The sequence below is a fragment of the Hyla sarda genome, unplaced genomic scaffold (assembly GCF_029499605.1).
Source record: "Hyla sarda isolate aHylSar1 unplaced genomic scaffold, aHylSar1.hap1 scaffold_1840, whole genome shotgun sequence".
NCBI classification, from domain to species: Eukaryota; Metazoa; Chordata; class Amphibia; order Anura; family Hylidae; genus Hyla; species Hyla sarda.
This window is the reverse complement of record NW_026608489.1, coordinates 22,511-38,169: the sequence shown is the minus strand read 5'-3', so window position 1 is coordinate 38,169 and position 15,659 is coordinate 22,511. Positions and strand designations below refer to the sequence as shown.

At 45.7% G+C, this 15,659-nt stretch overlaps 5 non-coding genes across 5 annotated transcripts; all 5 read right to left on the bottom strand.

Annotated features, from left to right (window-relative positions):
* Positions 1-1,296: 1,296 nt before the first annotated feature.
* LOC130314658 (U2 spliceosomal RNA) lies at positions 1,297-1,487 on the bottom strand. Its single transcript, XR_008862302.1, has one exon. It is a non-coding gene; the product is annotated as a U2 spliceosomal RNA (small nuclear RNA).
* A 2,087-nt stretch (positions 1,488-3,574) lies between these two features.
* LOC130314657 (U2 spliceosomal RNA) lies at positions 3,575-3,765 on the bottom strand. The gene has a single exon (XR_008862301.1). It is a non-coding gene; the product is annotated as a U2 spliceosomal RNA (small nuclear RNA).
* Positions 3,766-5,850: 2,085 nt separating this feature from the next.
* Positions 5,851-6,041, bottom strand: LOC130314656 (U2 spliceosomal RNA). Its single transcript, XR_008862300.1, has one exon. It is a non-coding gene; the product is annotated as a U2 spliceosomal RNA (small nuclear RNA).
* A 2,092-nt stretch (positions 6,042-8,133) lies between these two features.
* On the bottom strand, positions 8,134-8,324 carry LOC130314673 (U2 spliceosomal RNA). The gene has a single exon (XR_008862316.1). It is a non-coding gene; the product is annotated as a U2 spliceosomal RNA (small nuclear RNA).
* A 2,093-nt stretch (positions 8,325-10,417) lies between these two features.
* Positions 10,418-10,608, bottom strand: LOC130314655 (U2 spliceosomal RNA). Its single transcript, XR_008862299.1, has one exon. It is a non-coding gene; the product is annotated as a U2 spliceosomal RNA (small nuclear RNA).
* Between the last annotated feature and the right edge of the window lie 5,051 nt (positions 10,609-15,659).

Genomic DNA, 15,659 nt, shown 5'->3' with positions numbered 1-15,659 from the left:
GCTAAGGCTCCTGGGCCTGGACACAGCAGCGGCTGCAATATCTCAACGGAGAATACGTTTATATATATGTGTGTGTGTGCGCGTATATATATATATATATATATATATATATATATATATATATTTCTCCGCCGAAATCACTTTTAAACCCATTTCCACCTTTTTTTCCCTTCTCTTCCTCTTACTTTTTTTTCACGTTTTTTTACGTTTTTCTCCTTTTCGCCTCTTTTCTGGGCGTATTATTCTTCTTTTTCTTCTTTTTTTTCGTCTAATGCATACCCCATCAGTGCAGCAATGCTTATTCAATACCGCCAGCAGATGGAGACACTGGGGGATAATTTTCTAAGGATTTATACTGATTTTTCCTGTCTGAATTTGTCGCACAGAAAGTTGCAGGCCAAATATGTGTGACATTTCTGCGACTTTAGCTTCTAGAGCATTTTTACAACATTATACATAGGTGCTGAATACATAAAAAGCGACTGTTCAGCGACAGACAAGTCGCATCGGCTGAAAGTAGGCCAGAATGTCAGTCCATGTTGGAGCAGGTTTAGATACAGTCTAAAGCATAGATCTCAAAGTCTGTGCACAGAATTTAGCAAGGGCCTCGCACCTTCTGATGCATCAGGTAGGTGCACTATAGCATAGCCTAACCCTCTGTACTTTGGTCTATATTGATGCGGGACATAGACAGCCAGCTGATGACCAATCCATTAGTGCAATGGATGGCTGGAAGCATTTGTCTTTGCCTTTGCAATACCACAGAAGCAATGCATGGTCAATGTACAGCAATGACACACCTGTGTGAACAGCCAGGAGACCCCCCCATGTTATGTTACATAGTTACATAGTTAGTACGGTCGAAAAAAGACATATGTCCATCAAGTTCAACCAGGGAATTAAGGGGTAGGGGTGTGGCGCGATATTGGGGAAGGGATGAGATTTTATATTTCTTCATAAGCATTAATCTTATTTTGTCAATTAGGAACATTCAGCACCCACCCGCTATCAAGGCAGCTGCCTATCATGTCATGCCCTACCTGCACAGGTGTGCTGGCTACTCAAATGATCCAATTAAGGAGGCCATTTAGTCAGCAGCAGCAGAAGTCCTGTGCCTGGACGCTCCAACAGCGGCCAGACACAAGCAGAAGCAGCAGAAGCAGCAGCAGCACCACCTTTTGTTTTTTGGCTGCAGCAGCAGCAGCAGCAGCAGCAAGGCCCACAGGGCTGGCTAGCTGGCTAGCCAGCAAGCAGGTAGCAATGAAAGTAGGAATCTTTCTTTTTAACCCTGTAAGGGGGTGGTGCACTGTACCCGAAGATACTGCCATATCGGGTCAATGCATAGGGCGACGGAAGCAAGCTTCGAAATCGGCCCCCGTTCTCAAAAATCCATTTAATATATGGTCCCCAGATAGGGGACGTATCAGATATTAAACTGATAAGAACAGATACTACACTTGATCTTAGCCAAAAGGCCGAGAAGCGATAACCGTGAAAGGGGCGGGCCCAACAAGGTCCCCTTCATGGGCACTATCACTGCTTGCTGTCAGGGAGGCTGCCAGACAATTTTCCATGCACACTCTGGGCTGGGGGGCAGTCAACCACCAGTACACACAGCAGAACCTAAACCCATACCATTATTGCTAAGCAGCAAGACAGGGGCCCATTGCACTCCCACGGGGCCTTTTTAAATGCAATCCATAACCCGGATTTGCCAGGAACCCTTCTTACTCCTCCTACTTGCATGTGACACTGGGCTTAGGATCTGCATAGGAAACACACACACAAGCACACACCAACCTTTGTTGCCTGCAGATGCCTCCTTGGCTGTCCCCAAACAGTATCAAACCAACACCCACGGGAAGCTGTAAGCATAGAGGACATGCCTGCACCCCATTGGACTTACCTGTGTGGGTTAAATCCGGGTTATTTGACAACCTATGGCGGTGATGGTTCTGCTCAGGCAGAGCAGTGCTGATGCTCCTCATAAAGCTGTCGCTGCTGTGAAGGTTCTAGGTGACATCACAATCCCTATGGTTACATACACGACAAAGCTGGGTTGTTGTTGTTTACACTCTGCAAGGCCTGTGGAAGTGAGTGACATCATAGCACTGTAGTTCTGAGGGTTCTAGATGGATGCAACAATCTCCTGTTGCTTCTATGAAGGCCATAATAGACGACATCACCAAACAGCTCCATAGTCACATACACAGCAAAGGAGAGATGTTGTTTACACCTAGTGATGTCAGTGGTATTGAGTGACATCACAGCACAGTGCTAAGGCTCCTGGGCCTGGACACAGCAGCGGCTGCAATATCTCAACGGAGAATACGTTTATATATATGTGTGTGTGTGCGCGTATATATATATATATATATATATATATATATATATATATATATTTCTCCGCCGAAATCACTTTTAAACCCATTTCCACCTTTTTTTCCCTTCTCTTCCTCTTACTTTTTTTTCACGTTTTTTTACGTTTTTCTCCTTTTCGCCTCTTTTCTGGGCGTATTATTCTTCTTTTTCTTCTTTTTTTTCGTCTAATGCATACCCCATCAGTGCAGCAATGCTTATTCAATACCGCCAGCAGATGGAGACACTGGGGGATAATTTTCTAAGGATTTATACTGATTTTTCCTGTCTGAATTTGTCGCACAGAAAGTTGCAGGCCAAATATGTGTGACATTTCTGCGACTTTAGCTTCTAGAGCATTTTTACAACATTATACATAGGTGCTGAATACATAAAAAGCGACTGTTCAGCGACAGACAAGTCGCATCGGCTGAAAGTAGGCCAGAATGTCAGTCCATGTTGGAGCAGGTTTAGATACAGTCTAAAGCATAGATCTCAAAGTCTGTGCACAGAATTTAGCAAGGGCCTCGCACCTTCTGATGCATCAGGTAGGTGCACTATAGCATAGCCTAACCCTCTGTACTTTGGTCTATATTGATGCGGGACATAGACAGCCAGCTGATGACCAATCCATTAGTGCAATGGATGGCTGGAAGCATTTGTCTTTGCCTTTGCAATACCACAGAAGCAATGCATGGTCAATGTACAGCAATGACACACCTGTGTGAACAGCCAGGAGACCCCCCCATGTTATGTTACATAGTTACATAGTTAGTACGGTCGAAAAAAGACATATGTCCATCAAGTTCAACCAGGGAATTAAGGGGTAGGGGTGTGGCGCGATATTGGGGAAGGGATGAGATTTTATATTTCTTCATAAGCATTAATCTTATTTTGTCAATTAGGAACATTCAGCACCCACCCGCTATCAAGGCAGCTGCCTATCATGTCATGCCCTACCTGCACAGGTGTGCTGGCTACTCAAATGATCCAATTAAGGAGGCCATTTAGTCAGCAGCAGCAGAAGTCCTGTGCCTGGACGCTCCAACAGCGGCCAGACACAAGCAGAAGCAGCAGAAGCAGCAGCAGCACCACCTTTTGTTTTTTGGCTGCAGCAGCAGCAGCAGCAGCAGCAAGGCCCACAGGGCTGGCTAGCTGGCTAGCCAGCAAGCAGGTAGCAATGAAAGTAGGAATCTTTCTTTTTAACCCTGTAAGGGGGTGGTGCACTGTACCCGAAGATACTGCCATATCGGGTCAATGCATAGGGCGACGGAAGCAAGCTTCGAAATCGGCCCCCGTTCTCAAAAATCCATTTAATATATGGTCCCCAGATAGGGGACGTATCAGATATTAAACTGATAAGAACAGATACTACACTTGATCTTAGCCAAAAGGCCGAGAAGCGATAACCGTGAAAGGGGCGGGCCCAACAAGGTCCCCTTCATGGGCACTATCACTGCTTGCTGTCAGGGAGGCTGCCAGACAATTTTCCATGCACACTCTGGGCTGGGGGGCAGTCAACCACCAGTACACACAGCAGAACCTAAACCCATACCATTATTGCTAAGCAGCAAGACAGGGGCCCATTGCACTCCCACGGGGCCTTTTTAAATGCAATCCATAACCCGGATTTGCCAGGAACCCTTCTTACTCCTCCTACTTGCATGTGACACTGGGCTTAGGATCTGCATAGGAAACACACACACAAGCACACACCTACCTTTGTTGCCTGCAGATGCCTCCTTGGCTGTCCCCAAACGGTATCAAACCAACACCCACGGGAAGCTGTAAGCATAGAGGACATGCCTGCACCCCATTGGACTTACCTGTGTGGGTTAAATCCGGGTTATTTGACAACCTATGGCGGTGATGGTTCTGCTCAGGCAGAGCAGTGCTGATGCTCCTCATAAAGCTGTCGCTGCTGTGAAGGTTCTAGGTGACATCACAATCCCTATGGTTACATACACGACAAAGCTGGGTTGTTGTTGTTTACACTCTGCAAGGCCTGTGGAAGTGAGTGACATCATAGCACTGTAGTTCTGAGGGTTCTAGATGGATGCAACAATCTCCTGTTGCTTCTATGAAGGCCATAATAGACGACATCACCAAACAGCTCCATAGTCACATACACAGCAAAGGAGAGATGTTGTTTACACCTAGTGATGTCAGTGGTATTGAGTGACATCACAGCACAGTGCTAAGGCTCCTGGGCCTGGACACAGCAGCGGCTGCAATATCTCAACGGAGAATACGTTTATATATATGTGTGTGTGTGCGCGTATATATATATATATATATATATATATATATATATATATATTTCTCCGCCGAAATCACTTTTAAACCCATTTCCACCTTTTTTTCCCTTCTCTTCCTCTTACTTTTTTTTCACGTTTTTTTACGTTTTTCTCCTTTTCGCCTCTTTTCTGGGCGTATTATTCTTCTTTTTCTTCTTTTTTTTCGTCTAATGCATACCCCATCAGTGCAGCAATGCTTATTCAATACCGCCAGCAGATGGAGACACTGGGGGATAATTTTCTAAGGATTTATACTGATTTTTCCTGTCTGAATTTGTCGCACAGAAAGTTGCAGGCCAAATATGTGTGACATTTCTGCGACTTTAGCTTCTAGAGCATTTTTACAACATTATACATAGGTGCTGAATACATAAAAAGCGACTGTTCAGCGACAGACAAGTCGCATCGGCTGAAAGTAGGCCAGAATGTCAGTCCATGTTGGAGCAGGTTTAGATACAGTCTAAAGCATAGATCTCAAAGTCTGTGCACAGAATTTAGCAAGGGCCTCGCACCTTCTGATGCATCAGGTAGGTGCACTATAGCATAGCCTAACCCTCTGTACTTTGGTCTATATTGATGCGGGACATAGACAGCCAGCTGATGACCAATCCATTAGTGCAATGGATGGCTGGAAGCATTTGTCTTTGCCTTTGCAATACCACAGAAGCAATGCATGGTCAATGTACAGCAATGACACACCTGTGTGAACAGCCAGGAGACCCCCCCATGTTATGTTACATAGTTACATAGTTAGTACGGTCGAAAAAAGACATATGTCCATCAAGTTCAACCAGGGAATTAAGGGGTAGGGGTGTGGCGCGATATTGGGGAAGGGATGAGATTTTATATTTCTTCATAAGCATTAATCTTATTTTGTCAATTAGGAACATTCAGCACCCACCCGCTATCAAGGCAGCTGCCTATCATGTCATGCCCTACCTGCACAGGTGTGCTGGCTACTCAAATGATCCAATTAAGGAGGCCATTTAGTCAGCAGCAGCAGAAGTAATGTGCCTGGACGCTCCAACAGCGGCCAGACACAAGCAGAAGCAGCAGAAGCAGCAGCAGCACCACCTTTTGTTTTTTGGCTGCAGCAGCAGCAGCAGCAGCAGCAAGGCCCACAGGGCTGGCTAGCTGGCTAGCCAGCAAGCAGGTAGCAATGAAAGTAGGAATCTTTCTTTTTAACCCTGTAAGGGGGTGGTGCACTGTACCCGAAGATACTGCCATATCGGGTCAATGCATAGGGCGACGGAAGCAAGCTTCGAAATCGGCCCCCGTTCTCAAAAATCCATTTAATATATGGTCCCCAGATAGGGGACGTATCAGATATTAAACTGATAAGAACAGATACTACACTTGATCTTAGCCAAAAGGCCGAGAAGCGATAACCGTGAAAGGGGCGGGCCCAACAAGGTCCCCTTCATGGGCACTATCACTGCTTGCTGTCAGGGAGGCTGCCAGACAATTTTCCATGCACACTCTGGGCTGGGGGGCAGTCAACCACCAGTACACACAGCAGAACCTAAACCCATACCATTATTGCTAAGCAGCAAGACAGGGGCCCATTGCACTCCCACGGGGCCTTTTTAAATGCAATCCATAACCCGTATTTGCCAGGAACCCTTCTTACTCCTCCTACTTGCATGTGACACTGGGCTTAGGATCTGCATAGGAAACACACACACAAGCACACACCTACCTTTGTTGCCTGCAGATGCCTCCTTGGCTGTCCCCAAACGGTATCAAACCAACACCCACGGGAAGCTGTAAGCATAGAGGACATGCCTGCACCCCATTGGACTTACCTGTGTGGGTTAAATCCGGGTTATTTGACAACCTATGGCGGTGATGGTTCTGCTCAGGCAGAGCAGTGCTGATGCTCCTCATAAAGCTGTCGCTGCTGTGAAGGTTCTAGGTGACATCACAATCCCTATGGTTACATACACGACAAAGCTGGGTTGTTGTTGTTTACACTCTGCAAGGCCTGTGGAAGTGAGTGACATCATAGCACTGTAGTTCTGAGGGTTCTAGATGGATGCAACAATCTCCTGTTGCTTCTATGAAGGCCATAATAGACGACATCACCAAACAGCTCCATAGTCACATACACAGCAAAGGAGAGATGTTGTTTACACCTAGTGATGTCAGTGGTATTGAGTGACATCACAGCACAGTGCTAAGGCTCCTGGGCCTGGACACAGCAGCGGCTGCAATATCTCAACGGAGAATACGTTTATATATATGTGTGTGTGTGCGCGTATATATATATATATATATATATATATATATATATATATATATATATTTCTCCGCCGAAATCACTTTTAAACCCATTTCCACCTTTTTTTCCCTTCTCTTCCTCTTACTTTTTTTTCACGTTTTTTTACGTTTTTCTCCTTTTCGCCTCTTTTCTGGGCGTATTATTCTTCTTTTTCTTCTTTTTTTTCGTCTAATGCATACCCCATCAGTGCAGCAATGCTTATTCAATACCGCCAGCAGATGGAGACACTGGGGGATAATTTTCTAAGGATTTATACTGATTTTTCCTGTCTGAATTTGTCGCACAGAAAGTTGCAGGCCAAATATGTGTGACATTTCTGCGACTTTAGCTTCTAGAGCATTTTTTACAACATTATACATAGGTGCTGAATACATAAAAAGCGACTGTTCAGCGACAGACAAGTCGCATCGGCTGAAAGTAGGCCAGAATGTCAGTCCATGTTGGAGCAGGTTTAGATACAGTCTAAAGCATAGATCTCAAAGTCTGTGCACAGAATTTAGCAAGGGCCTCGCACCTTCTGATGCATCAGGTAGGTGCACTATAGCATAGCCTAACCCTCTGTACTTTGGTCTATATTGATGCGGGACATAGACAGCCAGCTGATGACCAATCCATTAGTGCAATGGATGGCTGGAAGCATTTGTCTTTGCCTTTGCAATACCACAGAAGCAATGCATGGTCAATGTACAGCAATGACACACCTGTGTGAACAGCCAGGAGACCCCCCCATGTTATGTTACATAGTTACATAGTTAGTACGGTCGAAAAAAGACATATGTCCATCAAGTTCAACCAGGGAATTAAGGGGTAGGGGTGTGGCGCGATATTGGGGAAGGGATGAGATTTTATATTTCTTCATAAGCATTAATCTTATTTTGTCAATTAGGAACATTCAGCACCCACCCGCTATCAAGGCAGCTGCCTATCATGTCATGCCCTACCTGCACAGGTGTGCTGGCTACTCAAATGATCCAATTAAGGAGGCCATTTAGTCAGCAGCAGCAGAAGTCCTGTGCCTGGACGCTCCAACAGCGGCCAGACACAAGCAGAAGCAGCAGAAGCAGCAGCAGCACCACCTTTTGTTTTTTGGCTGCAGCAGCAGCAGCAGCAGCAGCAAGGCCCACAGGGCTGGCTAGCTGGCTAGCCAGCAAGCAGGTAGCAATGAAAGTAGGAATCTTTCTTTTTAACCCTGTAAGGGGGTGGTGCACTGTACCCGAAGATACTGCCATATCGGGTCAATGCATAGGGCGACGGAAGCAAGCTTCGAAATCGGCCCCCGTTCTCAAAAATCCATTTAATATATGGTCCCCAGATAGGGGACGTATCAGATATTAAACTGATAAGAACAGATACTACACTTGATTTTAGCCAAAAGGCCGAGAAGCGATAACCGTGAAAGGGGCGGGCCCAACAAGGTCCCCTTCATGGGCACTATCACTGCTTGCTGTCAGGGAGGCTGCCAGACAATTTTCCATGCACACTCTGGGCTGGGGGGCAGTCAACCACCAGTACACACAGCAGAACCTAAACCCATACCATTATTGCTAAGCAGCAAGACAGGGGCCCATTGCACTCCCACGGGGCCTTTTTAAATGCAATCCATAACCCGGATTTGCCAGGAACCCTTCTTACTCCTCCTACTTGCATGTGACACTGGGCTTAGGATCTGCATAGGAAACACACACACAAGCACACACCTACCTTTGTTGCCTGCAGATGCCTCCTTGGCTGTCCCCAAACGGTATCAAACCAACACCCACGGGAAGCTGTAAGCATAGAGGACATGCCTGCACCCCATTGGACTTACCTGTGTGGGTTAAATCCGGGTTATTTGACAACCTATGGCGGTGATGGTTCTGCTCAGGCAGAGCAGTGCTGATGGCTCCTCATAAAGCTGTCGCTGCTGTGAAGGTTCTAGGTGACATCACAATCCCTATGGTTACATACACGACAAAGCTGGGTTGTTGTTGTTTACACTCTGCAAGGCCTGTGGAAGTGAGTGACATCATAGCACTGTAGTTCTGAGGGTTCTAGATGGATGCAACAATCTCCTGTTGCTTCTATGAAGGCCATAATAGACGACATCACCAAACAGCTCCATAGTCACATACACAGCAAAGGAGAGATGTTGTTTACACCTAGTGATGTCAGTGGTATTGAGTGACATCACAGCACAGTGCTAAGGCTCCTGGGCCTGGACACAGCAGCGGCTGCAATATCTCAACGGAGAATACGTTTATATATATGTGTGTGTGTGCGCGTATATATATATATATATATATATATATATATATATATATATATATTTCTCCGCCGAAATCACTTTTAAACCCATTTCCACCTTTTTTTCCCTTCTCTTCCTCTTACTTTTTTTTCACGTTTTTTTACGTTTTTCTCCTTTTCGCCTCTTTTCTGGGCGTATTATTCTTCTTTTTCTTCTTTTTTTTCGTCTAATGCATACCCCATCAGTGCAGCAATGCTTATTCAATACCGCCAGCAGATGGAGACACTGGGGGATAATTTTCTAAGGATTTATACTGATTTTTCCTGTCTGAATTTGTCGCACAGAAAGTTGCAGGCCAAATATGTGTGACATTTCTGCGACTTTAGCTTCTAGAGCATTTTTACAACATTATACATAGGTGCTGAATACATAAAAAGCGACTGTTCAGCGACAGACAAGTCGCATCGGCTGAAAGTAGGCCAGAATGTCAGTCCATGTTGGAGCAGGTTTAGATACAGTCTAAAGCATAGATCTCAAAGTCTGTGCACAGAATTTAGCAAGGGCCTCGCACCTTCTGATGCATCAGGTAGGTGCACTATAGCATAGCCTAACCCTCTGTACTTTGGTCTATATTGATGCGGGACATAGACAGCCAGCTGATGACCAATCCATTAGTGCAATGGATGGCTGGAAGCATTTGTCTTTGCCTTTGCAATACCACAGAAGCAATGCATGGTCAATGTACAGCAATGACACACCTGTGTGAACAGCCAGGAGACCCCCCCATGTTATGTTACATAGTTACATAGTTAGTACGGTCGAAAAAAGACATATGTCCATCAAGTTCAACCAGGGAATTAAGGGGTAGGGGTGTGGCGCGATATTGGGGAAGGGATGAGATTTTATATTTCTTCATAAGCATTAATCTTATTTTGTCAATTAGGAACATTCAGCACCCACCCGCTATCAAGGCAGCTGCCTATCATGTCATGCCCTACCTGCACAGGTGTGCTGGCTACTCAAATGATCCAATTAAGGAGGCCATTTAGTCAGCAGCAGCAGAAGTCCTGTGCCTGGACGCTCCAACAGCGGCCAGACACAAGCAGAAGCAGCAGAAGCAGCAGCAGCACCACCTTTTGTTTTTTGGCTGCAGCAGCAGCAGCAGCAGCAGCAGCAAGGCCCACAGGGCTGGCTAGCTGGCTAGCCAGCAAGCAGGTAGCAATGAAAGTAGGAATCTTTCTTTTTAACCCTGTAAGGGGGTGGTGCACTGTACCCGAAGATACTGCCATATCGGGTCAATGCATAGGGCGACGGAAGCAAGCTTCGAAATCGGCCCCCGTTCTCAAAAATCCATTTAATATATGGTCCCCAGATAGGGGACGTATCAGATATTAAACTGATAAGAACAGATACTACACTTGATCTTAGCCAAAAGGCCGAGAAGCGATAACCGTGAAAGGGGCGGGCCCAACAAGGTCCCCTTCATGGGCACTATCACTGCTTGCTGTCAGGGAGGCTGCCAGACAATTTTCCATGCACACTCTGGGCTGGGGGGCAGTCAACCACCAGTACACACAGCAGAACCTAAACCCATACCATTATTGCTAAGCAGCAAGACAGGGGCCCATTGCACTCCCACGGGGCCTTTTTAAATGCAATCCATAACCCGGATTTGCCAGGAACCCTTCTTACTCCTCCTACTTGCATGTGACACTGGGCTTAGGATCTGCATAGGAAACACACACACAAGCACACACCTACCTTTGTTGCCTGCAGATGCCTCCTTGGCTGTCCCCAAACGGTATCAAACCAACACCCACGGGAAGCTGTAAGCATAGAGGACATGCCTGCACCCCATTGGACTTACCTGTGTGGGTTAAATCCGGGTTATTTGACAACCTATGGCGGTGATGGTTCTGCTCAGGCAGAGCAGTGCTGATGCTCCTCATAAAGCTGTCGCTGCTGTGAAGGTTCTAGGTGACATCACAATCCCTATGGTTACATACACGACAAAGCTGGGTTGTTGTTGTTTACACTCTGCAAGGCCTGTGGAAGTGAGTGACATCATAGCACTGTAGTTCTGAGGGTTCTAGATGGATGCAACAATCTCCTGTTGCTTCTATGAAGGCCATAATAGACGACATCACCAAACAGCTCCATAGTCACATACACAGCAAAGGAGAGATGTTGTTTACACCTAGTGATGTCAGTGGTATTGAGTGACATCACAGCACAGTGCTAAGGCTCCTGGGCCTGGACACAGCAGCGGCTGCAATATCTCAACGGAGAATACGTTTATATATATGTGTGTGTGTGCGCGTATATATATATATATATATATATATATATATATATTTCTCCGCCGAAATCACTTTTAAACCCATTTCCACCTTTTTTTCCCTTCTCTTCCTCTTACTTTTTTTTCACGTTTTTTTACGTTTTTCTCCTTTTCGCCTCTTTTCTGGGCGTATTATTCTTCTTTTTCTTCTTTTTTTTCGTCTAATGCATACCCCATCAGTGCAGCAATGCTTATTCAATACCGCCAGCAGATGGAGACACTGGGGGATAATTTTCTAAGGATTTATACTGATTTTTCCTGTCTGAATTTGTCGCACAGAAAGTTGCAGGCCAAATATGTGTGACATTTCTGCGACTTTAGCTTCTAGAGCATTTTTACAACATTATACATAGGTGCTGAATACATAAAAAGCGACTGTTCAGCGACAGACAAGTCGCATCGGCTGAAAGTAGGCCAGAATGTCAGTCCATGTTGGAGCAGGTTTAGATACAGTCTAAAGCATAGATCTCAAAGTCTGTGCACAGAATTTAGCAAGGGCCTCGCACCTTCTGATGCATCAGGTAGGTGCACTATAGCATAGCCTAACCCTCTGTACTTTGGTCTATATTGATGCGGGACATAGACAGCCAGCTGATGACCAATCCATTAGTGCAATGGATGGCTGGAAGCATTTGTCTTTGCCTTTGCAATACCACAGAAGCAATGCATGGTCAATGTACAGCAATGACACACCTGTGTGAACAGCCAGGAGACCCCCCCATGTTATGTTACATAGTTACATAGTTAGTACGGTCGAAAAAAGACATATGTCCATCAAGTTCAACCAGGGAATTAAGGGGTAGGGGTGTGGCGCGATATTGGGGAAGGGATGAGATTTTATATTTCTTCATAAGCATTAACCCCTTCATGACCCAGCCCATTTTCACCTTCATGACCTGGGCATTTTTTGAAAATCTGACCACTGTCACTTTAAACATTAATAACTTTGGAATGCTTTTACTTATCATTCTGATTCCGAGATTGTTTTTTCGTGACATATTCTACTTTATGTTATCGGTAAAATTTCACTGATATTTGTATCCTTTCTCTGTAAAAAATCTAAAAATTTCATGAAAATTTTGAAAATTTTGCATTTTTCTAACTTTGAAAGTCTCTGCTTGAAAGGAAAATGGATATTCCAAATAAATTACATATTGATTCACATATACAATATGTCTACTTTGTGTTTGCATTAAAAAATTGACAAGTTTTTACTTTTGGAAGACACCAGAGGGCTTCAAAGTTCCGCAGCAATTTTCCAATTTTTCACAAAATTTTGAAACTCGCTTTTTTTCAGGGACCAGTTCAGGTTTGAAGTGGATTTGAAGGGTCTTCATATTAGAAATACCCCATAAATGACCCCATTATAAAAACTGCACCCCCGAAAGTATTCAAAATGACATTCAGTAAGCGTTTTAACCCTTTATGGGTTTCACAGGAATAGCAGCAAAGTGAAGGAGAAAATTCTAAATCTTCATTTTTTACACTCGCATTTTCTTGTAGACCCAATTTTTGAATTTTTACAAGGGGTAAAAGGAGAGAAATCACCCTAAAATTTGTAACCCAATTTCTCTCGAGTAAGGAAACACCTCATATGTGTATGTAAAGTGTTCGGCGGGTGCACTACAGGGCTCAGAAGGGAAGGAGCGACAATGGGATTTTGGAGAGTGAGTTTTTCTGAAAGGGTTTTTGGGGGGCATGTCCCATTTAGGAAGCCCCTATGGTGCCAGAACAGTGGACCCCCCCCACATGTGACCCCATTTTGGAAACTATACCCCTCATGGAATTTAATAAGGGGTGCAGTGAGCATTTACACCCCACTGGCGTTTGACAGATATTTGAAACAGTGGACTGTGCAAATCAAAAATTTAATTTTTCATTTTCACAGACCACTGTTCCAAAAATCTGTCATACACCAGTGGGGTGTAAATGCTCACTGCACCCCTTATTACATTCCGTGAGGGGTGTAGTTTCCAAAATGGGGTCACATGTGGATATTTATTGTTTTGCGTTTGTCAGAACTGCTGTAACAATCAGCCACCCCTGTGCAAATCGCCTCAAATGTACATGGTGCACTCTCCCTTCTGGGCCTTGTTGTGCGCCCCCAGAGCACTTTGCGCCCACATATGGGGTATCTCCGTACTCAGGAGAAATTGCGTTACAAATTTAGAGGGTCTTTTTTCCCTTTTACCTCTTGTGAAAATGAAAAGTATAGGGCAACACCAGCATGTCAGTGTAAAAAATTTATTTTTTTACACTAACATGCTGGTGTAGACCCCAACTTCACCTTTTCATAAGGGGTTAAAGAAGAAAAAGCCCACCAAAATTTGTAAGGCAATTTCTCCCGAGTACGGCGATACCCCATATGTGGCCCTAAACTGTTGCTCTGAAATACGACAGGGCTCCAAAGTGAGAGAGCACCATGCGCATTTGAGGCCTGAATTAGGGATTTGCATAGGGGTGGACATAGGGGTATTCTACGCCAGTGATTCCCAAACAGGGTGCCTCCAGCTGTTGCAAAACTCCCAGCATGCCTGGACAGTCAATGGCTGTCCGGCAATACTGGGAGTTATTATTTTGCAACAGCTGGAGGCTCCGTTTTGGAAACAGTAGCGTACCAGACGTTTTTCATTTTTTGGGGGGAGGGGGGCTGTGTAGGGGTATGTGTATATGTAGTGTTTTTTACTTTTTATTTTAGGTTAGTGTCAGTGTAGTGTAGTGTAGTGTTTTTAGGGTACAGTCGCATGGGCAGAGGTTCACAGCAAGTTTGCCGCTGGAAGTTTGAGCTGCAGCGCAAAATTTGCGCCATCTCAAACTTGCAGCACTCACTGTAAACCTCCGCCCATGTGAGTGTACCCTGTACATTCACATTGGGGGGAGGGGGCAAACATCCAGCTGTTGCAAACTCCGAGCATGCCCTTGAGCTGTCCGTGCATGCTGGGAGTTGTAGTTTTGCAACAGCTGGAGGAACACTGGTTTGGAAACACTAAGTTAAGTAATAAACTTTCAAGTGTTTTGCAACCAAACTTAGTGTTTCCAAACCAGTGTGCCTCCAGCTGTTGCAAAACTACAACTCCCAGCATGCATGGTCTGTCAGTGCATGCTGGGAGTTATAGTTTAGCAACAATTGCAACAGCTGGAGGCACTGAGGTAGGAAACGGACAATGTTTCCCAACTAGTGTGCCTCCAGTTGTTGCAAAACTACAACTCCCAGCATGCCCAGACTGCCAAGGCATGCTGGAAGTTGTAGTTCGGCAATATCTGAAGGATCAGATGTTGCCGAACTACAACTTCCAGCATGCTTGGGCAGTCTGGGCATGCTGGGAGTTGTAGTTTTGCAACATCTGGAGGTCCACAGTTTGGAGACCACTGTATAATGGTCTCCAATCTGTGGTCTTCCAGATGTTAGAGAACTACAACTCCCAGCATGCCTGGACAGACTGAGCATGCTGAGATTTGTAGTTTTGCAACATCTGGAAGAGCACAGATTGGAGACCATTATACAGTGGTCTCCAAACTGTGGACCTCCAGATGTTGCAAAACTACAACTCCCAGCATGCCCAGAAAGCCAAAGGCTGTCTGGGCATGCTGGGAGTTGCAGTTTTGAAACTCTCAGAGGCAGCAGTGAGATCGCTTTACGGCGATCTCACTGCTGCCAATGAAGATGGCGCACTGCTGCCGGAAACTCACCTCCGGGACGCAGCGCAGCCGGGACCGCATGGAGGACGCCGGGGACCGCACGGAGGACGCCGGGACCGCTCGGGACACCGCTCCGACGGGTAAGTGACGCCGGGGGACGGGTCAGGGACACTTAGCAGAGCGGTGTGTGTCCCGATCCCCGTGATCGGAACTCACACACCCGCGCTGCTAAGTGTTTTCATAGCGAAACGCTGCTATCAGCTAGTCAGATTTGACCAGCTGATAGCAGCGATCACTGGGGGGGGGTGGGGGATGAAACCCCCCGTGGTCGCACGGTAAGATGGCTGGCTATCAGTGATAGCCACCATCTTTCCGGGCGCTGCGGGGTGCCGCGAGTAGCGGCAGTAATGTCCATGACGTACCTGTATGTCATGGGTCGGGAACGCCTTGCCACCCATGACGTACAGGTATGTCATAGGTCGGGAAGGGGTTAATCTTATTTTGTCAATTAGGAACATTCAG